Below are 27,389 nucleotides of genomic sequence, written 5' to 3'. Positions count from 1 at the left end.
GTGAGTAATCAGCAGGAACATGCCAAAGTTTAAGAAGAGAGCGTTTAAAGCATTTTCTGATTTTCCTCTTCACAGCATATACTTAATATGGTTAGACTCAAGATCAAATACAGATTTTTTTCAAAAGTTAATTGTGAGACATTTGTTCTGAACTCAGAACATATTTCCCATCGAAACAATTCCATAAATGGCATTTACTTTACTGGGTGAACCCACAAAAGCCAGAGTACCTGGAATTGTAAGAACTTACCTCTTCTTCAGTTATAACTTTTTTTTTTTAGAAGGAAAAGGGGGGGGGGGCGCAGAGGGACAGGCAGAGAGAGAATCTTAAGCAGGCTCCATGCCCAGCAGGGAGCCCACCCTGGACTTGAACTCACGACCCTGAGATCATGACTTGAGCCGAAATGAAGAGCCTGACGCTTAACTGACTAAACCACCCAAGTGCCCTGGTTATAATATATTCTTAGGGATATTATGCATATCAAAACATTTTTAAAAAGATCATTCACCTCCTTCACAATACAATTCAACATGGTGACTTAGAGTGTAAAGAAGACTCAAAAAATGGGAACGGAAACTCAAAAAGGAGGAAGGGACAAGGCTTTGGAGGGTGCACGTGAGGAGGAAGGCTCGGTGGATTTTCCCCCTCCTCCATGCCAATCCCAATTTGTCTTGGCTTTCACCACTTCTTATGTCTGCCAGCCCCTCCATCACCTTGCAAACACAAACCTGTACTTCTGGGAGCAGTGTGAGGGCCCTGATGGGAAGTCCCTCTCTTTCACTCCTCCCCCTTCCCCTCTTTCTCTGGATTCCACCTCTCACCTCCATTTTCCCCGCTTCTCTCTCCCTTTTTCTCAAAAGCCTTCTCTTTTCTTCTTCCTTGAGCTGCACTCACCACTATACTTTATGTTGTCGCATTTCCACCTTTAAATTCCTCTCTAGTTTATCTCCTTTTTGCATCCATGGCCATTGCCTTGCAACCAGCATGGTTCTGCCTGTCTCTCCTGATGTATCCCATCCATTCTCCATCCCGGAGGCAAGACAAATTTCATCATGTTGCTCTCCTCCTTAAGGACCCCAATACTTTGGGGATCACATCTAAACTCCTCATAGCTGGCTCCTGCCTCTCTTTGTGCCTCGTCTCCTTACCACACCTCCACCCATTTCTCGAATGAGTCCTTCCCGCCTGCTCAGGCTGGGTTGGGCAGACCCCCTTGAGCCTTCCTTAGGGTATACCTCTAACTTAGCATTTGTAGTTGCTTCCTTCTGTTTCTCCTATGAGAGGTGAGCACTTTGAGGATGGACACTAAGCCTTTTGTCTGTAGGGCAGTGTTACAGAATTGAATCCATTCTACTACCAGTTTGGGGCACAGGGACAAGTGGAGTGAGGCCCTGGACAAGACAAGAGTGACCAGGAGTGATGAGGTTTAAGGAACAGCAGCACACGTGGGAGTCCTGTGTCATTCTGGGCTGCAGAGGGTCTGCTTTAGCAGGAGGGAAAGGGATCCGAGGGAAGGAGGAAAATTCTCAGCAGCCGATGTAAGAGAGAGCCGCTTTACAGCAGCCGGCGAGAGCACAGGCAAGGAACTTGGGCTAAATTGGGCACAAATAAGTCAGGAAGTTCCTGTACTCTCACTTTAATGTATCACAACATCAACAAAAGCAAATGTTAAAAATCAGCATCACAGCTCAAATGGCCCATTGAAAATGAATGCTAAATATATATATTGTTTTAAAAATGACTGCTTTGAAATGCAGTCATTTTTGTGAAAAAAAATTTCCTAGGGTACTTTCCTAAATCGTATAGATTCTGAATAATGTACACAATGATGTATACATAAATAACGTACCTTCTGAAACAAGCTCTGCTGAATAGTGCTTAATAAACATTATGACTAAGGAGTATTAAGACCCCTTTTTGCATTAGAAGGGCCTCCTTCAATCTACAAAGCTTCTTCCTCCCAGGCGCATCTTGTCTTTAAAAATAGCACATTTGACCGGAGCTACATAAGTAGCCCCAGATTCCTGGTAACACGAACATTTGCCTAAGAATTTTTCTTCCTTAGGAGTTGGAAGTGGCCGTGTATTCCTATGTCAGGCTACAAGGAAAACACTAATTTACTAATTCTGGAGTGGAAATTTTTTTTTCTCTATCCAAACCTGCTGACCCACAGTAACAACAATAAAAATCAGTCAAGGCATACATAAATATAGGGTATAAAAAGAGAAATAGAAAGTGTTCCATTTCATGCTTTAGTACAATAAATATTTAATAAATACAGCAAACAAAAAAATGCTTTAGTACTTTCTTCGGGTGACAGGGCAGGCAGAGGATAAGGAAGGATGAGGAAGGGAACAGAATTAGAAATAACGTGAGAGGAAAAGATGAGAGACAGACAGGCACAGAGAACTCAAGACAAACAGAAAGCTGAAAGACAAAAGCAGAGCTACATAGGTAGAAGAATTAAGTTTTGGTGGTCAATTGAATGTGAGGCGTAAAAAGAGAAAGACACAGAGGTTTCAGGCATCAGTAGAAGGTGGTACCACTAACCGAGATGAGGAAGACCAAGAGGGGAAGGGGTTGGGTGGGGGCGGGGGGGTAGGAATACTGAGCTCTGTCCCAGACATCCTGTGTTTGAAGGACCTGCCGCAGAACCAAGTGGAGGTTGTATTTCAAGAGTGGAAATGACAAGACTCAGAGCAAGGAACTTAAATTGGGAGTTCATCCCCTTAGAGACTAATGGCGCGAAAGCAAAAGGAAGAAAGTGCTAGGTGGAGAGTGAAGAAGGGGCCCACCGTGAACGCTACGGAATGCCTTCATTAAACTCTTGTATTAGCTTTCTCCAGTGAAAGCCATGTGGCCGAATATGCTGCATTATTTTGCAACATCGGGGTTTGACAGTTTGTGATACATTGATCTCAATGCCTCTTTCTAATTTGATTGATAGCTATACTCTGTTTTAATGGCAAAGTGTCTCAGAGATACACAGAATCAAAGGGGAGAAGTGCATCATTGGCAACACTTGCTAAATAATGACACTCATTTTTCTCTCCTATACATTAATTATGCAGAAGTCTTTGTTGAAATCCAGATGGTCGATTTCCGTCTTCCCTGATATCAATTGGTTGTTCCTGCAAAGTAATTGGAAAGTGTGTTTTAAAATTTTTAACCAGTGGGTTGAAAGCTTGCTGAAACTTTTCACTGGGTAGATGTTTAAATTGGTTAGAAAATTCTATTTCCAGGTTTTGGCCCAAATATTTTAGGTGTGAAGTCAGGACAGTTTTAGTAGATGTCATATTTGCATTAATGAGCCAACAGATTCATTCAATGGTGGAGATAGGGCCAAACTTCGGTTTCCAAAATGCTTGCTCCATAACACAAGTTTCTTTTGGAAAGTAATTAATTTCTCACACTTTAGCTCACTCTTTCAGATCTGATTAGACCACAATTGCTTCCCTTCCCAATGCGGCTGATGAAAGAGCACTTCCCAAAAAGGTCAGTTCTGCCATTTCCTGTTCCCTGGGCTCACAATATCAGTACCATCTTCAATCAGCAGCTCCTTTGCAGTGATTTTTAAAGCCACTTGTCCATTTTTTAAGGATTTGTTTAAAGGTAGATAGCATTAAAAGAGTATTAAAAGAGAATAAAGGTAGATATTATAATCCATAAATCCATGTAAACAGCAGTTTGTGGCAGTATGCTGAAAGCAACTGAATGAATGAGATCACAAAGGTCAACTTCCTCATTATGCAAGATGTTCCACTGTTCCCTGGAACATTCTGTGTACCTGACATGACACAGATCCAGTGGCGACAACAATGTCATTCTGTATATAAATATTAGTAAAGGCTTTAAAGTGAACTTAAAAATGTTAGGAAAGCATAATTTCATTCTTGTCTGTATATTTTAAATATACATAGATAGAATTTCTGTTATTTTCTTCCTAAACTCCAGTAGTTTGTCTTCCAAAACCCAGGGAGGGGTGTGTCCTCACTTTGGAGATAGATGACTGCTTCGGAGCAGCAGTGCGCACACTTTAGAGTGTCTAAGAATCTTTTGGAGGTTATTTATGCATTTATTTAGTGAGTTTATTGAGAAATAGTTTACATATAGTCCAATTTACCTATTTAGGCATATACTTCTAGGTGGTATGTAACCACCACTACAGTCAAGATATGGAAAATTTCTATCATTCCTCCCCAAATCTCATGATCCTTTGTAGTCCGCCCTCTTCCCCTAGCTGCAGCCCCTGGCAACCTGATGTGGATTTCTGTCCCTATAGTTTTGTTTTGTTTTTCTTTTAATTAAGATGAAATTCATATAACTTAAAATTGACCTCTGAAACCATTTTAAAGTGCATGATTCTGGGGGTTTTAGTATATTCACCATGTTGTGCAACCATCACCACTGCCTGATTCCAGGAAATTTTCAACACCCACCAAAGAAACCCCATACCCATTAAGCAGTCTGGAAATATTTATTTTAAAAGCTTGTTCAACATGCAGATTCACAAGTTCCCAAGACTCTGACCTGGTAAGTATGGGGTGAGGCTCTAGAATCTGCATCTTTAACAAGCCCCGAGGTGGTTTGATGCAGTTGGTTCACAAAACACATTTTGAGCATCTCTCTTCTAAAGATAAAGTTATTACAATACAGCATGATACAATCTAATTTTAGAAGAGACACACATGTAGTAATTGGACTGTTTCCTTAAGAAGTACAATCTAAATCTCCCTGGTACTTCGCCATTGCCTTCCAGCAAATGAGGTCTCATTACCTTTAACAATTAAAATTTTTCTTTCCTTAACCTCACCATTCATTTGGGACCTCTATCTCCTCGACACAGATTCTTCAGATATTTCTGAGCATCTACAAGGAATGTCTCACATCTTTTTGCATCCTCCAGTCACAAAGCCACTTGGAGACTCCTAGTATCACAATTTATGCTGGCCATACCAAGAATGTCAAAGTCCATGCCAAGGGGTGCTGTCTTCCAAGACTCCCTAACTTGGGGTGGGTTTCCTGGAAACAGACTTGAGATGGAGAATTGTGCACAGCAGGTGTTTTGGGGAGTGCTTTCAGGTGAAAGCAAGAAGGAAGAAAGGCAGATGGAGCAGATGGAAAGGCCACGAATGTAACTAATCCTATGGCCAAATCTGAAGGGGGGATGGCCTTTTCAGTGTTGCTCCATACTGAAGCTAGCCCAGCTGGGCCTTTGTGTATCTGCAGTTGCCAATCAGCGGCCACGGGCTGCTCTCCAGGAGAGGGAACAGTTCTTGTGGTGGAGAGCATTTTTGTTTTGAAGAGGACATATATATTTACATCACTATTTCTTTCATACAACTGTAATTTTCAATGATAAAATTTTCCAGGAAATCAGGTAGTTTAAAATTAACATATTTTAACAAAGAAAATTTTCACAACATGATTTTTATTTACACGAATTTTCAAGAGTTTAAATAGTTCTTTTGAAATATAACTAAGAGCTCTTACTGAGACCTTGCATTTTTTTTCAAAGACATTGAGTTGATGAAATTACATTTATCCCAATAGTTCAGATCCTTCTAGATGTAGATCTTGTTAACACACTTACAGATACAAATTGCTTCATAAACGATCTACATTTTGACGGTGAGCTGAACCTACTTGACATGTTTTGTGGTAAGCAAAGGTATTTTCTAGAAAACTTAAATCTCTTTTGGAAATTTTCTGCATCAGTCATACAATTGCTTATAAGTTGTACAAGCTATGAGACATCAGCAGATGCTAGTCCCAGCATCTGAGGTAGGGGTGTTTAGGCCCCATAAAGATTTCTTTTCCTTCTTTTTTTTTTTTTTTAAAGATTTTATTTATTTATTTGACAAAGAGAGAGGCAGTGAGAGAGGGAACACAAGCAGGGGGAGTGGGAGAGGGAGAAGCAGGCTTCCCGCTGAGCAGGGAGCCTGATGTGGGGCTCGATTCCAGGACCCCGGGATCAGGCCCTGAGCCGAAGGCAGACACTTAACAACTGAGCTACCCAGGCGCCACCCCCACCCCCAATAAAGATTTCTAAGCAGAACACTACAGTATCCACTACAGTCTGCTTTTTTATGTCACTCATACCCCTGTGTATTTTCATGGTTAAGTTCCTTTGTCTGGAAAGAGCTTACCCACGATTCTGGTGGGTCTCATTTCCTGCAGAATTTACAAAAAAAGGTCAGTGGGAAGAACAAAAGAATGTAGATACTTGAGATCAACCTCTTCCTTTGCCCATTCTAGCTGTCCTTTCACCTCCGCCCGGAACTATGCTGGCCTTAGTGGCGTTCCTAGGAAGTGACCCAGACTCTTACCATGACCCTGAAGCTTCTGTATTTGTTGATTTACTATTAAAATGGGGCAACTGAGAACCAAGAGGTGCTCAGATGGATTACTTGAGCACCAAACATTTCCTACCCTGCCCCCCTCATTATGGAGCAGCACCTCTTAGCTGCCCCTGTGGCTCCCAGTCAACCACCCACCCACCTCGCTCCAATGGAGAGGGGATTTCGACAGAAACTGTTCAAGTCAATGGAGACTTAAGAGACTGTGATTTGCCTTTAAGATGGTATAATGTGTAACTTATTTATTAGAATAATTTCTGTGGAAAGGAAATAATTTGGCAAAATATTTCTGAGCAGCTCTGTCCTGACACTCCAAGCCTTTTCCATTAAGAAACCAAAACTCTTCACTGATCCTGAATCCTTGTCTAGCAACTTCCCACCTCTTTCTTTTCTTTCACAGCCAAAATCTTCAAAAGACAGTCTATGCCAGCATTTTCCAAAGCATCCAAGGAATACTAGTCCCATGGTATTACAAAGTAATTTCAGGGTAAATGCATTTAGAAATTTTAATTATCACTAATAGCTAAGATTTGCTGATAGCTTATTACAAAGCAGGCACTATGCTAAGAGCTTTCAGAGTATTAGCTCATTTATCTATTCAGGCATTCACTCATTCAACAAATATTTATTGAGTTCCTATTATGTGCCAGTCACCACAATAGATGCTGGGAATCTAATAAAATACCACAATCACAAAAAACACACTTTCTACTCCCATGGTGCCCACACTTAAGTGGGAACACAGGTATTAATCAAAGAATCACAAATAAATGTAAAGTTGCAGTGCTGCTTAATGCTATAAAAGAGAGATACATGGTAGTATAAAAGAATATAATCAGGAAATTGACTTTGTCTGAAAAGTTATGGAAAACTTCCCTAAGAAATTGGAAATTGGTCTGGGGTTTGAATAGTGAATAGGATATATATAGGAAACACACACACACACACACACACACACTCATCAAGCGTAAGAGAATCAAAGATATCATACAACAAAGTGACATGATTCAATTTGCATTTTAGAAAGATCATACTGGAAAGGATGTGGAAAAGAGATGAGAGCATGACAAGATTAGAAAGAGGAAAACTTCAGGAGGTTCCTGCAGCAAACAGAAAAGTTAGCATTAAGGTCTGAACCACGGCAATGGCAGAAGGACTGAGAAGAAGGAAGAACAGACTGCTATGAGAGAGAGAAATTTGGCAGGATTTGCTTATCATTTGGATAAGAAGTAAAGGTATGAAAAGGCTTAAGGGGTACCTAAGGCTTCTAATTTGGTTAGAAGATTAAAATGGGTTATGATTGACTAGGATAGGGACACGGGAGGAAGAGCAAGTTTTGAGGGAGATGGGATGAGTTCAGTTTTGAGTTTAACAGACCTGTGAGTCCCTTGAGATTAAGATTATTCAATTTAGGCACCACTGGCATTTAGTCATTGTCCTGTTCATGTTTAGCAGTATTCCTAGCCTGAGACCCACTAGATGCCAGGACCACCCTATTCCCAGTCCTGAAATCAAAAATGTCTCCAGACATTGCCAAGTGTTCTCTGGGGGACAAAATCTCTTCCCGTGGAGAACCCTTGCTTTAGATGGAGGTTGCTCCCAGGGTTTCCACCGCCTTGCATATGCTAATGTACTCATATTTGCATCTCAGCCCACACCTTCTTCTGAGTTCTAGACTCACACAATAAACAGCTCACTAGACACTTCCAGATTGGCTGGACAGGATGAAGGCCCAATTCAGTTCAGGATGATATTTACATTCCATCTGCACAAATTCTATTCAGAATCCCATTCAGGGTGCCAGTTCTTTAAAATGCATAAAGGGGCACAAACTGTTGTCAAATTTTTGTCTGCATAGAGAAGTTTCTCTCAAGAAAAAGAGAAAAATGAGATAGGAAAAAAAATATTTTTATTTTGGAGCCCTCTTTTTTCCTGGGGAGTAATGGCTCCTTAGTAGCTAAATAGGTGGATTTTTCAGGACCTCAGGGATATCTATGAATTCAGAAACAGACTGTTCAATCATTTGACACTGGTCAGATAATAGGGTTGGCCTAAATTCACGGGTTTAAATGTGTCAAGGAGAATGCATTCTATGTGAGAATAGAACTGATTCTTTCCCTTCATTTTATTATTCTCTTCAGTAATACGATGAATATATATTTATTGTAGAAATGTTTTAAAACATAGGATAAAAAATTTATAATTATTCATGAACTGACCACTCAGATTCTAGATTTTATATCCTTATTATACCTTTTTTAAAAAATTGGAATCATGTTGGATAGAGGGTTTTACTCCCTAGCTTTTTAAACGTTATACTATGAAGATTTTAGAACTATACTATAGTCATTTCTATTGAACAATTAGCTTTCCATATTCCAGGATTATAAATAATGCCACACAAAACATTCTTAGACCACATCTCTGATAACATCCCTGCGTATCTCCTCAAGCTAGAGTCCTACGGGGGTATCAGATGTTTCTGGGTCCCTGCTCCATGTTGTCACATTGCATCCCAGAACTACCGCTTTACACACCCACCAGCGATGTGTAAGGGGAGGCTCTTACCCCATTCTCACCTTTACTATCAAGGCTTCAACAAAAATCTTTGCCTACCTGATGTACATAATCATTTTTTTCCACCTTAAATTAGGCAAGAAGATTTGTGTTACTAGTCGTTTCCTAAGGGTTTCCACCCATTGTGAAAGTGGGAAAGGAAAAGCATTCAGACTCATCTGCTGCTAGGAGAGCCCAGGCCAGGTCACCGTGAGGAGGGATGCACAGTGAATTTGCAACCCCCCCCCCCAACTCCTTTACGCACAGTTTCCTCCTACAACCTCCCCTGTCTTAGGGGCATCCAACATTTTTATGCTTTTTTCCTCTTGCAACTTTTGCTCTCAAAAGGAATTAATTGATGTTGGGGAAGGCTAAATTTCTTAACCATTGATGGGTATTTATTTATTTATTTATTTTTAAAGATTTTATTTATTTGACAGAGAGAGACAGCCAGCAAGAGAGGGAACACAAGCAGGGGGAGTGGGAGAGGAAGAAGCAGGCTCACAGCGGAAGAGCCTGATGTGGGGCTCGATCCCATAACGCCAGGATCACGCCCTGAGCTGAAGGCAGACGCCTAACCGCTGTGCCACCCAGGCGCCCCGATGGGTATTTATTTTTTATTTTTTAAAAAGATTTTATTTGTCAGAGAGGGAGAAAAAAAGAGAGAGAGAAAGCACAAGCAGGGGAGCAGCAGGCAGAGGGAGAAGCAGGCTCCTCGCTGAGCGAGGACTCGATCCCAGGGGTACCTAAGGGATCATGAACAAAGCCGAAGGCAGATGCTTAGCCAGCTGAGCGATCCAGGCATTCCCACTGATGGGTATTTAAATTTTGGTTTTATTTCTTTTACTTACAACTACAGCGATCTGTTTCTTCTACCATAGAGAAGGATGGTAGATATCATCTACAAGTCTTGGAGGGTTTAAGAGAAGATCCCTGTTCCTGAAAGACTGAACTGGTCCTGAGAGAGTGAGATCAATGCCTGTATGGTTAAGTCATTATTCCTGAAACCTGTCTGACCAAGTGTCAGAGCAAACAGAGGGAGTAAATAAGCCTGCCTCCCCGGAGGCAGGTAAATCTGTAGAAGAGAGCTCTCGTTGGTTTTGTTGACTGGGTCTTTGGGTTTGGGATTGTAGGCATGGTGGTGTGAGATATTCCTTCTTCTCTTTCACCTTCTCTCCCATCCCTTCCTTCCTTCTCTGTCAAATTACAAAAACAACACAGGCTTGTTTGAAGCTGCATTTGTTACAACAAGCCTGTGTTGTTTTGTAATTTAAAATAATATCAAAGGAAATAGCAAAAGTTTTTCTCTCATCCCTTCATCCATGCCTCTGAGGTAATTATGTTAACAGACCGGTATGTGACCCTCCACACCTCTCCCTGCACTTACAAAACACGTACCAACATGAGCATGGGGGGGACTGTTTACTTATTTTCCTTCCTTTTACTATTATGCCTATTGCTATTATCACTATTATGCCCACTTCTCTGCAGCTTGCTTTGTTAACTGAATAATATATCATGTATATCATTTCAAGTCAATGCATATAGACTAATTTATTCCTCCTCCCTTTTAAAAATAGATAGCTTTTAATTTTTTAATTTAATATTAGTTAACATACAGTGCAATATTAGTTTCTGGAGTAGAATTCAGTGATTCATCACGTACATACAACATCCAGTTCTCATCACAAGTACCCTCCTTAATCCCACCACCCATCTAGCCCATCCGCCACCCACATCCCCTCCAGCAAACCTCAGTTTGTCCGCTATTGTTAAGAGTCTCTTATGTCCTGTTTCCCCTCTCCTTTTTTTCTTTTCCCCCTTCCCGTATGCTCATCTGTTTCTTTCTTAAATTCCACATGAGTGAGATCATATGGTATTTGTCTTTCTCTATCTGACTTATTTCACTTAGCATAATACACTCTAGCTCCATCCACGTTGTTGCAAATGGCAAGATTTCATTTTTTAGATGGCTGAGTAATATTCCACTGTATATATATATACCACATCTTCTTTATCATTTCATCTGTCGATGGACATTTGGGCTCCTTCCATAGTTTGGCTATTGTTAATAATGCTGCTATAAACATCGGAGTGCATGTGCCCCTTCAAATCTGTATTTTTGTGTCCTTTGGTTAAATACCTAGTAGTGCAGTTGCTGGGTGATAGGGTAGCTCTATTTTTAACATTTTGAGGAACCTCCAAACTGTTTTCCAGAGTGGCTGTACCAGCTTGCATTCCCACCAACGGTGTAAGAGGGTTCCCCTTTCTCCACATCCTTGCCAATATTTGTTGTTTCTTGACTTAATTTTAGCCATTCTGACCTCTGTGAAGTGATATCTCATTGTGGTTTTTATTTGTATTTCCCTGATGATGAGTGATGTTGACCATTTTTTCATGTGTCTGTTAGCCATCTGGATGTCTTCTTTGGAAAATTGTCTATTCATGTCTTCTGCCCATTTCTTAATTGGGTTATTTGTTTTTTGGGTGTTGAGTTTGATAAGTTCTTTATAGATTTTGGATACTAACCCTTTATCAGATATGTTGTTTGCAAATATCTTCTCTCATTACACAGGCTGCCTTTTAGTTTTGTTGATCATTTCTGTTCCTGTGCAGAAGCTTTTTATCTTGATGAGGGCCCAATAGTTCATTTTTGCTTTTGTTTCCCTTGCCTCTGGTGACAGTGTCTAGTAAGAAGTTGCTCTGGCCAAGGTTAAAGAGGTTTCTGCTTGTGTTCTCCTGTAGGATTTTGATAGTTTCCTATCTCACATTTAGGTCTTTCATCCATTTTGAATTTATTTTTGTGTATGGTGTAAGAAAGTGGTCCAGTTTCATTCTTCTGCATGTGGCTGTCCAGTTTTCCCAACACCATTTGTTGAAGAGACTGTCTTTTCCCCTCTGGTTATTCTCTCCTGCTTTGTAGAGGATTAGTTGACCATATAGTTGTGAGTCCATTTCTGGGTTCTAAAAATAGCTTTTAACTGAATAAAGTAATAGATGCACATGGTACAATGTTCAAACAGTACAAATGCATACAGTGAAATGTCTGTCTGCCTCCCACCCCAGACACTCAGGATGCTTCCCCAGAGGCAACAACTATGTGTAACGACAGGACATTCTCCCTGGAACTGGCAAGCAGGGTTCAGAGCTAAGGATAGACGCAACATGACTCCACATTCTATAGAGTCCTAGCAACATTTGGAGCTGGACACCTTCCCCAGAGCAGGCAGAAGGTGCCTTAGCACTCCCAGCAGGCACTGGCCTAATTCCCTAGCATGTAGGAGGAGGGCAGGGGAGGCGTGAGGAAAGGACAGCCTCGCCATCATCCGGGGCCTTAAGAGGAGAGAAAGGCAGTGTTCTTGTACACACTACTCCTCCCACCCCCAGAGCCAAGTGAAGAGGGAGGGGTCCAAGGGAAGAACAGTGGCTGGAGCTGGCAGTGGCCTGGCCTTTTCCTCACGACTCGACTCGGCAAGTGTGCTGGAACTTCCTGTAAATCAGGGACACTATTGCGTGCAGCTCAATGAGAGCCATATGACTTCTCCACCCCTGAGGGGAATCCCAGCTGCAAAGGCTGTGGAATGTGTCACAGGGGCAGGAGCTGAGCTGGCAAGAGCTGGATAGTCTCCTCAGGACACTGTGTGGCAGAGAGAGGCCTCTGAGGAAGCTGGGCCTACAGCCCTTGAAGTGCCCACATTTGGACAATGGAGGATAGCAGTGATGACCACAATTTAGCTAGAACCACTGATAAGCAACAAGGAGAGGACTGTAATTGTACCGGGTAAATAAAGAGACCTTTGTTCTTTGCCTTAGATGTCCTTCCGGCCTGGGAAGCTTTGGGCAATAGCTCTCACCTGGACTAGTAGCACCTCACAGGGCACAGACTAGAAATTTGTGGAGGTGGTTTTTGGAGCTGTCGCAATGACAAGAGACCATTCCGGGCAGAGACTATTCCTGGCACCGTCGTCAGGGACCAGGGATGCTAGATGATCTATAGTACACAAACGCTATCTTACTATAAAACTGTCCCACACAATTACCCAGTCTTCTGCTCATTCATGCCAGAAACCCACACAGACCTCTCTAAGCCTAGGCCCTATATTTTAAATATAAATATTTTTATAATTTCATTGTACTGTTTATATACCTGCAGAAATATTAAATACAAAAACAAAGATTATTATACACTGAATTTTATTATGCAGTGATTATGGGCTGTGATTTAACATGACCCCTCTCCAGCAATCCTAAACTTCTAGCTAGGGGATGTGAAGCACACTGTGGTATTTCTGCTCTAATGGCCGTATCTCACTGGGTTTGTAAAAGGGTCTTAATAAATAGGGTAGACATTGAACAGGCTGATGTGGTTGAGTTTTGGGTCTGGGTCCCCGATCATTTTCCCCTCCTGCTCTAACTGTGCACACTAAGGAGAAGGAAACGGGATTCTTGTCTGTTGAGAACCTGAAATACGCGTAGGTGCTGCTGGATAACTAGCCTGGAATCCTCAGGTCACTAGCTCTCCATTTTATCGGCGAGGAAGCGAAGGCTTTAGTGAAGAGTAAAGTAGGCAGCCTGCGTGATCCTTCTCTCCTTACTCCTCCTTTTCACTCACATTTGAACTTTAAATGTTTTTGTTTCTCTTTTATGCAAAGTAATCACCTCTGCTCAAAGTGACGTCCTTCTTTTGTGGTTGCCCATATTCCCAAACACTGGTTTCCTTTGGGTAACAACCTTAAGTTAGCTTTGGCTCTTCTTTCTCTTTTGATCTTCAAAGATAATTAGCCACCTGGTAATTTCTCTTCCACAGCGGTTCTTGGGTTTAACCTGTTCTTCCTAACTGTCAAGTCCCTGGACACTTCGCATTTATATATGGGTAAGTCCTTTATCCCCTCTAAGCCTCGCTTTTCCCATTCGTGAAACAGAAATAACAGTGGCTGAAATGAAATCAGCGCTCAATAAAGCTTACTCAGGAAGCCAATGAGGAAAACAGGATTTACAACGAGGATGGAGCCTCCCTCTCCTCCCCTTCCTTTGCAGCCCCCGAAGGGGCTCTCTTCGGCCATTAACTGGTGTGCTGCAATCCAGCTCTGGCACCAACCACCCAGAGTTAGCCCAACCCCACGAGTTGAAGGACACAGTCCACAGTATGACTATCCTCACTTCGGACCAACTGTCTACAAATCTGGAGGGTTTGCATGACCCCTCTGAGGTCTGGCAATTTGCTGGAATGACTCACAGATCTCAGGAAAGCACTATATTTCAGACTACAGTTTTATTATAAAGGATATAAATCAGGAACAGCCAAATGAAGAGACACATAGGATGAGGTCTGGGAGGATCCCAAGCAAACAGATTTCACACCCTCTCCCTGTGGTACCAGGATGTATCTACCTCCCAGCACATCAATGTAGTCGCCAACCAGGAAGCTCTCTGTCCAGAGCTTTGGCCATGTGATTTGGTGACCAGAGTTTTTATAGGAGTTTTGATTCCATAACTAAACTCCATCTCTAGCGTCCCTCCCCTCCCCAGAGGTCAGGAAGGTGGACTGATACCATGCGTTCAAAGCCCCAACCCTCTAATCATGTCAATGGTCTTTCCAGCATGACAGGCCCCCATCAAGCTATCTAGAGGCCCACCATGAGTTTCCCCATTAGCATAACTCAAGTGTGATCCAAGGGGCTCATGAGTAACAAAGACACTTCTATCCCTACCAGGAACCTGAGACAAAGACAAAATTCTTTATTGTATGACAGGCTCCAAAGCAAAATTTGAAAACCACTGTCCAACAGAGCACACTTTAAGCTTTTAAATATAATATAGCCTAAACAGATGGTAGATTCCATGAGGGCAGGGAGATGACTGATTTACTATTCCTCTAGTGAATTACACAGCGAGTAGCACACAGTGAATACTTCATAATGTTGTATGGCACTTTCCTTAAACTAATCATATGTTGTCTGTGACTTTTTTTCCTAGTTACTTCAAGCTCTAACATGTATTTTCCCTTCCCTGTATCTAGTATGTAAGCTCCTGGAGGCTAGATGCATTTGTATATTCTAAGGGTATGATAAATGCTTGTTAAACAAATTAATGTTTCCTTATGAATAATTATAATGCATGATGATAAAAGAATGATTTACTTCAAATGGTGCTGTAATTTAAAAGAAAACATATCATACATGATCTGGTCATAACACAAATAAGGCACAATGGTAATTTTAGATAATCATCTACAATTAAATTTGCGGGTCTTTAGTGGAGAAAATAAAGGGTTAGGTTGTATGGAGATCAACAGTTTAGAAAAAGGGTCAAGGTTCACCTGTGTTCTAAGAGATAGTTCTTTCTTTTTCTTTTTCAGCTTTAGAGAGGTATAACTGATAAATAAGACTATGATATTCAAAGTGTACAGCATGATGATTTGTTATGTGTATACATTTTTAAGGATTCCTCTCAACTAATTCATTAATATATACATACATATGTATATATATACACATATGTGTGTGTATATATATATATATATATATACGTATATATATACGTATATATATATACATATGCAGAGAGAGAGAGAGAGAGAATTACTTTTTGGTGAGAACATTCTCTTGGCAAATTTCAATATACAATTCAGTGTTATCAACTATAGTCACCATGTTATATGTGGGATCCTCAGACTTCATTCATCTTATAACTGAAAGTTTGTACTCTTTTACCAACTTCTCCCTATTTCCCCCATCCTCTAGCCACTCCTGGGTGGGACCTGTGTGACATTCTTCCAGGGATCTCCCAACTATCTTAATGCTAATACCTTGCTAGAGGGGAAAACAACCTTAATTTGACAATGGCAAGGTCTGGATATCTTATAGGTATCTTGTAGGTCCTCCTTAGCATATGAAAGTTCTTTTGAAACCTCCCTTTCCTTACTTCCCCCAATTCCTGAGTATATAACCACCACTCCTCAAGACTCTTTCTGCCCATGTGTCATGTTCCCATGCTTTAATAAACCACCATTCTGCACCAAAGATGTCTCAAGAATTCTTTCTTGGTTGTCGCCTCCCAACCTCACCCCACCGAACCTCACCTATATTTCAAAACCACATCACCTGGCAACCACTTTTTTTTTTTTTTAAAGATTTGATTTTATTTATTTGACAGAGATAGAGACAGCCAGCGAGAGAGGGAACACAAGCAGGGGGAGTGGGAGAGGAAGAAGCAGGCTCATAGCAGAAGAGCCTGATGCGGGGCTCGATCCCAGATCGCCGGGATCACGCCCTGAGCCGAAGGCAGACGCTCAACCGCTGTGCCACCCAGGCGCCCCCATGGCAACCAATTTTTTATTCCTAGTCTTTGAAGCTGTTATAAAATCTACATTTTATTAGTAGATACACCTGGTAATATTTCTATCATTCCAGGGATGGTCAGTGTATTTGGTATGGAGTCATTCTAAATGATCAGGAACTACGCTATCTCTTCCATTCTTGCCTCCCACTCCAACTATAAATATAAATGACTTTATTATATCCACTTGGTTCTAGGAAAAATGATTTTTCCATAACATACTGTCCATACGCATACCTCTTTCCTCTTTGCTACCTATATGGACTGTTTTGCCCAAGACTAACCACTTCTGTTTCTTCTCTAGCCTGTTTACCATACTGTCTTTTGAAAATCTCCACTAAATAGTACTCATTAGTCAACTACTGTATCAGGCATCATCTCTTGACGTCTGGGCCATCAGTCTTAAAAAGGTAATGCCAGAGAATCTAGCAAAAGTGATAAAATCAGACACAAAGTGATTAAAATTAAGCATAAAAAACTAATAATCACTTCATACCCATTAAGAAGACTGCTATAAAAAAAAAAACAACAACAAAGAGGGGCACCTGGTGGCTCAGTCGGTTAAGCAACCGACTCTTGATTTCTGCTCAGGTCGTTTATCTCAGAGTTCTGGGATCGAGTCCTATGTTGGGCTCTGTGTTCAGGGTGGAGTCTGCTCCCTCCCTCCATTCCTCCCCCGTGCTCTCTCTCTCTCTCCCTCCCTCAAATAAATAAATAAATAAATAAATAAATAAAATATTAAAACAAAACAAAGACAATGACAAGTTTTGGGAGGATGTGGAGAAACTGGAACCCTTGCACACTGTTGTGCACTGTCGGTGAGAATGTAACATGGTGCAACCTCTGTGGAAAACAGTATGGTGGCTCCTCAAAAAATTAAAAATACAATTACCATGTGGCTCAGAAATCCTACTCTGGGTATACCTCAAAAGAACTGAAAGCAGGGACTGGAAGAGAAATTTGTATACACATGTTCATAGCAGCATTGCTCATAATAGCCAAAAGGTGGAAGGAATCCAGGAGTCCAACAGGAGACATGTGGGTAAACAAAATGTGGTGGACACATACAAAGGGATTTTTTTTTCAAACTTGAAAAGGAAGTTCTGCAACACAAGTGTCCGTCAATAGATGAACGGATAAGGAAGAAGTGGTATACATATACAATGGAGTATTACTCAGCCAAAAAATAAATGAGATCTTGCCATTTGCAACAATATGGATGGACCTAGAGAATGTTACGTTAACTGAAATTAATCAGACAGAGTACCAGAGAGTAACACATAGAGATGTCCAATCCCTATATTATATACCTAAAACTAATGGAACATGTGTATCAACGATACTTGAATTAAATTTTTTTTTTTAAAAAGAAACTGTACGTTGTTGCTGTTTTGCAAAAAAAAAAAAAAAAAAAAAAAAAAATTAAAGAAGGAAATTCTGACCTATGCTACAAGATGGATGAACCTTGAGGACTTTAAGCTAAGTAATAAGAAAGAAGACAGATAACTGTGTCCTGAGATGCCCAGTTACTTGCTTAAACATTCTGGGCATGTGGGTGTGTCTGTGATGGTGTTTTCAAATGAGATTAACATTTGAATTGGCAGACTGAGTAAAGGAAATTGTCCTCCCTGATATGAGCAGCCTTCATCCACTGTGTTGAACGTCTACAAAGAATAAAAAGGAAGAGGGAACTCCAACTGCCTGATTCTTTGAGCTGGGACATCAGCCTTCTCCTGCCTTTGGACTCCAACAGACATCAGCTCTTTCTGGGTTGCAAGCCTGCCAGCTTTTAGAATGGAACCACACCATCAGCTCTCCTGGATCTTCAGCTTGCTGACTGCAGATCTTGGGACTTCTTGGCTTGCATAAAGGTGTGAGCTCATTCCTTTTAATACATTTCTCTGTATCTGAATCTATGTCTGTGTGTATATCTATGTATCCCGTTAGTTCTGTTTCTCTGGAGAACCCTGGCTAATATACATGAGGTACCTAGAGTAGTCACATTCATAGAGACAGAAGGTAGAACCATGGTGGGCAGAGGCTGGGGAGTCATTGTTTAATGGGTACAGACTTCTGATTGTGCAAGATGAAAAGACTTCTGGGGATGGATGGAGGTGATGGTTGCACAACAATGTGAATGTACTTAATGCCCCAGAACTGAATACTTAAACATGGTTAAGATGGTAAGTTTTAGGTTATGTGCATTTTGCCACAATTTTTTAAAAAATTTAAAAATGTTAAAAAAAAAACAACTAATAGTCTCAACTATTAAACATACCAAAGTTGGCTGTGATGACTACCAAATGTAGCAGTGTGACTATCTGTGTTATTTACCAAACTTATTATGCATGGTTTGTGTTATGGAATCTGGTATTGGTGGGAGTAGCAATTATCAGCCTTTGCTAATTTTTTGAGACTTGCTGAGAATGTAGAAAAAAGAACATTTTCATTTATTCAAGAAATACTTAGTGAGCACTCACTCCGCCAGGTTGTGTGCTAGGCACTTGGGAGAAGCTGCTCAACCAGACAGCCCCCTGCAGCTTAGGACCCAATGAAGAAGAGAGACAATGAAAGGCATATAACAGTGCTTACAGGTTGTGATAAGGGCAATGAGATTAAAAATATGGAAGGAGGCCTACTTTGATAGGGAATCAGGAAGCTTCTCTGAGAAGTAGCATTTTAAGCCGAGACCTGAAACTGAGAAAGAACCAGTTACGGAAGAGAATTCTGGGTGGAGGGAGCAGCCAGAGTAAAAGCTCAATAATTCCTGGACTACTGAAGAAAGTGGTACTTATGCATGGTTGCATACCTTGAATGGTGCTGAATAAAGGGGACTTCCGTAAGGTTACAGAGTAATGACATAGGAGATAGGACGTTTTCGGCTATAAAATGAGAGGCTAATATTCTGTGATAACTAGATGCTTTTGAGGAAATATTTTAAGGATAAATCATGTACAAAAGAAAAAAATTCTATAAAATAAATAGAATAGTCCTTGAAAAAACGGACACATGTTGCTTTTTATCAATTAATTGTATACACTACAGATTGACAATTTTAAAGGAATCTTATAGACAATCCTTTTAAATAGTGAAAATTGGTCTCTAATTTAGCTTCTTGATAAGCTCATATATGGTGAAATGGATTTATGGTTGTGGGGCTCAGATCAAATTCAGTGTTAGAACAACTGATAACAGGTATTAACTCAGAGTCAAAGGGTGGTGCTGGGAAAATGGTTTTCCAGAATGCTGGAAAGGGTGGAACTGAGACACGGGGGCTCACTCTGCTCTCCCTTGCTGGCCTTTGAGATGCAGGGATCAAAAGAGATTGATATAAATAGTTCCTTAGCTAGAAGTACATAGATTGATTACATTTTTCCTGAACAGGACTTGAATGTAATGAAAATTATGTTGTTACAAGAAATGTGCTTTCCACACTTGGCAACACCCTACCTACCTTGAGTGAGCAGTTGTGTTGGAAGGTTGTGCCTCCACTAGGGATTTTTGGGGGCCAAGGGATATACACGTGTGGCCATCTTGCTTCTACCAAGATCTTTTCCCTTTGTTAATAAGTTAGGAGGTTGATGTGACTTGCATTTATAATCTATAGCTCATCACGTTTTCATGTATATAGAGAGGTACTGTAAAGTGATGGATACCAAGGACAGCCACATCTCTCAGCAAAGCCACTCCTGCAAGGCTTCTGGGGAAAAGCTGGCATCAGTCAGAACGCTTGTAACAAGAGCTAAGTCAAACTTACATGAAATAAATATTTATTTGCTCGCTGATGTCCAAGGGGGTGGTTCAGATTTGGCTGATTCAGAGTTCAAAATATATTGCCAGGACACTTTGTTTCTCTTTGTCTTAATCATTTGTTTTGCATTTCTCTTGTCACAGGCAGGCTCTCGCTGAATTATAGCAAATACGGCCTCAGCAGTTCTTGAATTACATGGGGGATGTAATCACCTGTAATCTGATTAAGTAAGAGTCCCTACACCTATAGCCATCCCTGATGAAATTCTCTGGTGCTGGGTCAAGCTCTGTGAGTCTGAGTCCTATGCCCAGCCCTCTGCCTGGTGAGGAGGGACCAGGTCTGGGAGATGCAGGTGCCCAAAGGAAAAGTGGTTACTCCCATTAGAAAAAGTAGAAGGGGAGTTCTGGCAGGCAAATATAACAGACTGTCTAGCACTGAAAGAAACCAAAAAATTGCTCTTTTGGAGGAAAAGGGACAGAAGACTCTTGTATCTCTCTCTCTCTCTCTATCTCTATCTCTCTCTCTATATGTGTGTGTGTGTGTGTGTGTATTCAAATATAACAAAGGCAACTTATCACAGTAATCAAGACTTCTAGACACCCCCGTACTGAATTTACATTTAATATCCACTTAAAATACTTCAAATTATCAAGTTGCCTAATGTCCAAAGCTTGCTTACTCAAATCATTAACATTTCCTGAATACCTACCGTGTGATCTGCTAGACCCTTTCCATTTATTATTGAATCCTCACAATACTCTATTAAGTATTATTTACATTTTACAGATGAGGATATTGAGGTTCGGAAAGGCTAAGTAATTTGCCCAACATCACACAACTGGAAATTAAGGGTGATTAGAGCCCGGATTTGCCTGGTTCCAAAGCCTATAGTTTTATTATTTCATGTTTATTCCTTAGTTCAACTTATTTGTTCACAAGGACTTGAGGACTGAGCTAGAGGGGAAATAATTACATAAGCGTATTGACGACCTACTGGAAAAGTATTAATATTCTTAATACGGAGAGAGCTCTTAAAATCAGAACAATATTTAAAAAAATCAGAACAATCATTCAAAAAATACATGCAAGAGTATTAGACTGATTAGTAACAAAAGTGCAGATGACTTTTGAACGTATGAATAAGTGTTCATCCTCACTGGTGATCAAAGGCATAAAAATTAAAATAACAAATGTCAGTTTGGGGGTACCAGATAGATAATGATTTTCTTTCTTTTCCTTTCTTCCCTCCCTCCCTCTTTCCTTCCTTTCTTCCTAATTTTAATTGTGTAGGGAAGGGATCGGGGAAGCAGAGGCCTTCGTACAAACTGGTGAGAGTAAATATTGGTACAATCCCTTTATTTTCCCCAAATCTAGCTTTTTAAGATTATTATGAGCAAATAGCAATACTCAGAAGCCCCCTCCCCATCTATCCATATCCCACAACTGTTTTCAACTCTTTAGCTGATTCTTGGTATTTATCTCAATTCTCAATATCTCTAACAACATGCTTATGTTGCTACTTTGTGAGTTTTCAATTTTAGGTGTTTTCTGAGTTTTCAGCTGTAAGCATTATCTACTGATTTTCGACTTTGGAAGATGGGAATTTAGCTCTGTCCTCACTAGTCACTATCCTCCTATCTTACTAATTCAGTTATATCATAATTTGGCTACCTTAACATTCAATGTTTATGTTATTATGACTACATAAATGCCAGTTAGAGCTGAGCCATATACTATACTGTACTTTACCTTTCCTGCACTTTCTGTTTTCCTTGAAATTAGTAATTTTCTTTTGTTTGTTTAGTCTTTCATGGGCTCACTATTAACCCATTAACTAGTGTTGTTTTCCATTTTCTTGACAATTTCTAGTGACTTTGATTTTCTTGAAGTCTCTTTGAACCCTCTGATCAGATCCTATGGAGACTGGTAGGCTTTGGCCTGCTGCACAGCTGTCTCTTCTGGCTTTCTCTTCCTGAGAAAAGGTGCATCAAAACACATTGTTTTTGAGATTTTTACATGTCTGAAAATGTCTCTTCTACTGTCACTCTTAATTGATAGTTTGGCTGGGTGTATAATTCTTGATAACAATTTTCTTTCAGAATTTTGAAGGCATTGCTTCATTGTCTTCTGGCTTCCACTATTGCTATAGCAGGCAAATTTCTCCCCAGGGGCAAATGTAATGTATAGAGAATATACTTCTTGCCCTTTAAATAAAAATAAAAAAAAATATGCCATTTATGCATTCAATATTTCAACAAACTTAAATATTGTAACTCAGTGCCAAAGTAAAATAAGTTTTCTTATTGACATCTTTATTATGTTTTGATAAACAGGCACCTGGGGTTATATTGTCTCTCTCTTTTCCCTTTGGCTATGACTTTGGAAGTCCAATGCTATTCTGATACTTAATTCTTGATGTAAAGCTTGACGTTCTCCCTGAAAGCTTGCAAATATTGTTGGGTTTTGTTGTTGTTGTTGTTGTTGTTGCTGTCAGTTTGCTGAAATTTCACGAACAACTTCCTTGGGCTAAGTCTTTTTAATCTGAACACTTGATTCCTTCATTTCTGGGGAATTTTTTTCAATTTTGATGATTTCCTTCCCTGTTCATTTTGTCCTCTACTTCAGGAACTCCTGAACTCATTCATTAGAACTCCTGGACTGATCTTTTAATTTTTAAACTTTCTTTTCCTTTTCTTAGTATTTCTGTTCATTTTTCTGGGAGACTAATGCAACTTTATTTTCCAATCTTTCTCTTGAGTTCATTTTATTTCTGCCACAAAAATTAGTCTTTACACATACCTATTTTTTTGATGTATTTCTTATCTTTGTTTTTCATGTCATTAATTTTTATTTGTCTTTAGTATTCCTTCTTTCAACTTCCTTTGGATTTAATGCTATTCTTTTTTATACTTAAGTTGAAAGATTAGTCCATTAATTTTTAGCCTCTAAGCACAGTAAAGCTTTAGATTCACATCACAGGATTTAACTGGAGGCATTTTCATTATTGTTCAGTTCCAAGTGTTTTCTAATTTTATTTTCTTCTTTGACCCATTAGTGTACAGAAGCATATCTGTTTTTTAAAAATGTCATAAAATTGATTCCTTGCTTAATTGCATTAAGATCCAAAATTGTGTTCTGTTCTTTGCTTTTTGTTGAAACTTGCTTTATGGCCTTTAACATAACTCATTTCTAATGTTCTATTTGTTCTTGCAGATAGTGTGCACTCTCCAATTTATGCTTGCTATTTTTTGGTATGTTAAATAAAACTTGTTAACTGTGCTGTGCAAATATCCTATATATTTACTGAGTCAACTTAAACTTATTGGCTTACATTTTCTTGATAACAAGCAAATACTTGTATATTCAGGTGTCAAACCCATCTGAGTTTCAGGTAGAAGTCACAATTTCTTAAAGAAAAAAACGTTCTACCTAGAATCAAGCAGATAGATGTGATGTCTTATTGTCCACCTCAGCAATTTTTTCTCCTACTCTCCCATTTAGCTAATTCTGTAGCCTGGCTTTATGCTGGGGTCTTCAATCCAACTCCCTGTACTGTGTGTCACCTATAGCTATAGGAACCCACGAGAGATGTTTTCAGGGCATCCAGCACCTTTGGTGATTCCTAATCTTCCAGACTCTTCCCCCAGCTTTATTCCTGGATCTAGAAAATTTTCTCTACGTTCTTATAAGCTTACTAATTCATTTTAAGTGCTGTTTTAAAATATTTTATCCAGCATTATTGAGTATTTTGTGTGTGTGATGGTGTTCTTCCAGTGTATATTTCTTACCTTACTCATCTCTCTCAACTTCTCATTCTTGCTCCCTCTTATTTCATAAAGGCTATGTATTCTTGCGTTCTTAACCATGGCAAGCAGCATTTTTCCCCTTCATCACTGTAATACATTTTCAGTGATTTACCTACCTTCTGAATTGCCATGCTATTTTATTTGCCTTGTCTCACAGTATTTTTAAAATGGATCCCATTTTCCTCCTTTTTCCTAATTTTTGGATATAGAATATTTCATTGATCCTGACCTGGTCTTTGTCAGCAGACAGACTGGTCGAATTGTCTTTGGCCCTCTTGTCTGTCCACTTGTGTGCTGGTCAAATTCCCTTCATAGATCTTAAGATCTAGCAGGCTTTGGCTCTTGTGGTTCCTTTGGGTTCCTTCTCATAACTCTGAATAGATGGAGTTCAAGAAAACCTACAGTTCACGGTGTTCTCAAGGCTGCTATTCCTGTCATGTCCTTTTCCAAGAACATGATACAAAGTGGCCGTCATCTGTTCTCTTCTTTCCTCTTTTCTCCAATTCCCTGCTCACTTTTTATTTTATTTTATTATTTTATTTTGATTGCTTGTAGATAAGGGGAGAGTACTTACAAATTGTTTTAGAAGAAGTGTTGAAGAGGATGAATAGGTGGGGCAGCTTCAGCAGCAAAACAGAACAATGGAGAGAATTGTTACCTAGTTTTGTGACTAAACTGTGCGGCATGCAGGTGATCTCCTGCAGGTATTGCTAAAAATGCATATTCTTGGGACTTTTCAGACCTACTCAGGGTGGGGGTGGGGAGTGAAGCCCGAGAATCTATATTTTAACAATTCTCTAGATGATCGGGTGCACACTGAATTCTGGGAACCACTATGATTTCTTAAGAAGGCAAACAGTAAAGAGGGATGAAGCACTTACCTTTTTAAAACTGGCATAACAGGGATGGATTATTAGTTGAATTTCCCATCCAATTACATTAACGTGGTAGAAAAAATATTCCTTCTGGACTCTGGAAAAAAGAGTAACAATCAATACCAGTTTTTGGTAGTGTGGTTTTTTAAAAGTATATGAGTAGTTATTTTAGTGAGAATTTGAGGGAAAATGCACAGTGGTTGTGATAGACATCTTTTAAAACCAAAGACCTCTGGTTTATCTTTTGACCATTGCTGAGGTCTACTTTTTCCAATTCAGACTCATTGCCACCAACAGGGGTTCATTATTGCAAGCAGAGACTATTTTAACTGCCACATAGCTAGAACTTGAAGCTTCCTTTCTTCCTTACTCAGTTCATAATTCACGTCACATATAAAACATGATCAAAACATCCAGTGGCTACCCGGTCTGCCTAGACAATGAAGTCCAACTTTCCAACTTCATCCAGCCATTCAAGATTCGTCATTGTATAATCTTTTCTTCCCTCCCCTGTTCTCCTAAGATTATGCCCTTCTCACCTGGCTGGTCTCATCGTCCCTGTCAGGATTTGCTTGTCAGGACTCTAAGCTTCTGCTCACACTCTATACCCACTTCTTTGCTTGTCCAAATCTAAACTGGTGTTCAAAGTAAAGCTCAGGTGTTACCTTTTCTCTGGCTCAAATTTTCCCTTCACAGTGCAGATCTGTCACTAAAATAGCTTCATTTTCCCATTTCCTAGAGGATAACAAACTCTTTCACCTCACATACACCATGGCTCCAATTTCTCTTTCCAGTCTTATCCCTACAAACTTTATGTACTTGACCTCCAGACACAGTGAATCTTTCTCTGATTCTCAGTCTGGCCATGTATGTCCAGCTTTCCGTACCTTTGTACATGCTCTTCCCTCTGCCATATATGACTTGCCCTTTTCTCCACTTGAAAAACTCTCAAATATCCTTCAAGACCCATTTTAAACATTAAATTCTCTGGGAAACCTCACTGATATCTCTCCCTGGAGAAGCATGTCACCCCAGAGTATCTTGAGTCTAAATATCCTAAACATGGATCTCATTGTATTGTAATTTGTCATTCGTAGGTCTGTCTTTTGTACTGGATGTGGGCCCATTGCTACACAGTACCCAGCAGGGTACTGTTTATCCAACAGTTGTTTGAAAAATGTTGCTGAATGACTGAACGCTGTAACCTGTATTGATTTCCCCATTGTCTCAACTCCTGAGCTCTTGGTGCTTACATAAGTCATTTTGCTCAGTTTCCTCAGATTATTTTCCTACTGTCTCAAGTGTGTGCCGGATTCCAGCAAGATTACATAGCAATGTCCTGATCAAGACTTCACTTTTCCAGTCTCGGTGTCTTCACCTGTAAAATAGAGAATAATAATAGTGCCTCAAAGTGTGAAATGAAATGTTGCACTGCAGGGTTTAGCACAAGGCCTGGCACATAATATAAACTCCAAGGGGGACAAAACTTTCATACACTGTTACATCTTGCATTTCTGTCATTCCCCCCTAGCAGTCACATAGGGCAGTAGTGAAGATTATATGAGAACATACCCGTGAAACCATGTTGTAATGCACTAGGCAAACATTTACGTTTATTTTCACTGGGTTCTAACTAGCTTAGAAGCCTGCTTCAGCCTTCACCCCTTAGGTCCTCAGCAAGACGCACAAAGCCATATCCAGCTCAGCTTTTCTTTTACAGCCTCCTATCACCTCTCAGCACCTGTCACAGGCTTATGACATAGTAAATGCTCCATACAAAGGTGGTGACTGCTCCAGAATTACCAAGGCCTCTAGCTGCAAGTGCAGCCTTCTGCATTCTTTTTTGTGTGCTGTTTGTTTTGTATTATTTCATTTAAACACTTTGCCTTGGTCAATTCACTGCAGACATTTTGGAGATGCTGTATATTTATATTAGGCTTGGTTTGCTTTGTGGTAGGACCTCTACCTCCTTTGGCATGTATGCCAGGGAGGCAGCTTTAGCCAGTGTTCTTTTTTCTCTTACTAAAGACGTAAGTTATATTTATATAACTCTTCCACTGCAGAAAGACTGAACAAGTGCTTGATTTGGGTCCTTTCTGACATTTTGGCAATTTGTGTATATCACTAAGACCTGACTTTTGCGTTTAGAATATAAGATGTTATAATACACATGTAGGAAAAAAAGATGAAGGATAAGGCTTTCAAATACTGTATGGAAACACAGGTAGGGTTACAATGAATAGTAATAGGTAAAAGTTCCCACAATTTCGAGGGTACTACGCAATTTCTGAAAAGGATTTGAAGCAACGTACAAGGAAAGCTCAACAGAATACGAATGGGCCATTAACCAGGAACCGAAGACTTGCATCTGAAGAGTTATCCCATTAAATGCTCCCGAAACCCTTAGGCACTTCCTGAACTCAGAGTTTACGGGACTACCGGGGAACTTGCAGGGCGGCCTGGCGAATCCAGGTGAACCCACGCAGGTGCGAGCGAGGCCAGCACGGGAGCCCAAGCCCCGCAGCTCCGCCGCTCGAGAACCCGGGCACCGGGCCCCGCTCAGTGCTCCGCCACGCCTGCTCGGCGGTCGGCCCCCGGCTGCCGGTCCAGGCTTCCCCGGCTCGTGCTCCGCAGGATCCCTCCGCCCGCGTGGTCCCGGCCGGCCGGACACCGCCGAGCCCGCCGCGCCGGGGGAAGGAGTTT

At 40.4% G+C, this 27,389-nt stretch overlaps 1 long non-coding RNA gene across 2 annotated transcripts; it reads right to left on the bottom strand.

Annotated features, from left to right (window-relative positions):
* Window positions 1–505: 505 nt before the first annotated feature.
* On the bottom strand, window positions 506–27,387 carry LOC123000704 (uncharacterized). 2 transcript variants are annotated; one of them, XR_007188899.2, is made up of 4 exons: window positions 26,999–27,387; window positions 25,940–26,064; window positions 24,693–24,783; window positions 506–3,132 (listed from the first exon to the last, which is right to left on the bottom strand). It is a non-coding gene; the product is annotated as an uncharacterized LOC123000704 (long non-coding RNA). The 2 variants fall into 2 exon arrangements; XR_006408866.3 differs by lacking the exon at window positions 506–3,132 and adding an exon at window positions 20,005–22,209.
* Between the last annotated feature and the right edge of the window lie 2 nt (window positions 27,388–27,389).

This window comes from Ursus arctos, unplaced genomic scaffold, assembly GCF_023065955.2.
Source record: "Ursus arctos isolate Adak ecotype North America unplaced genomic scaffold, UrsArc2.0 scaffold_10, whole genome shotgun sequence".
Taxonomy (NCBI): Eukaryota; Metazoa; Chordata; class Mammalia; order Carnivora; family Ursidae; genus Ursus; species Ursus arctos.
This window is presented reverse-complemented; position numbering and strand designations above follow the sequence as displayed.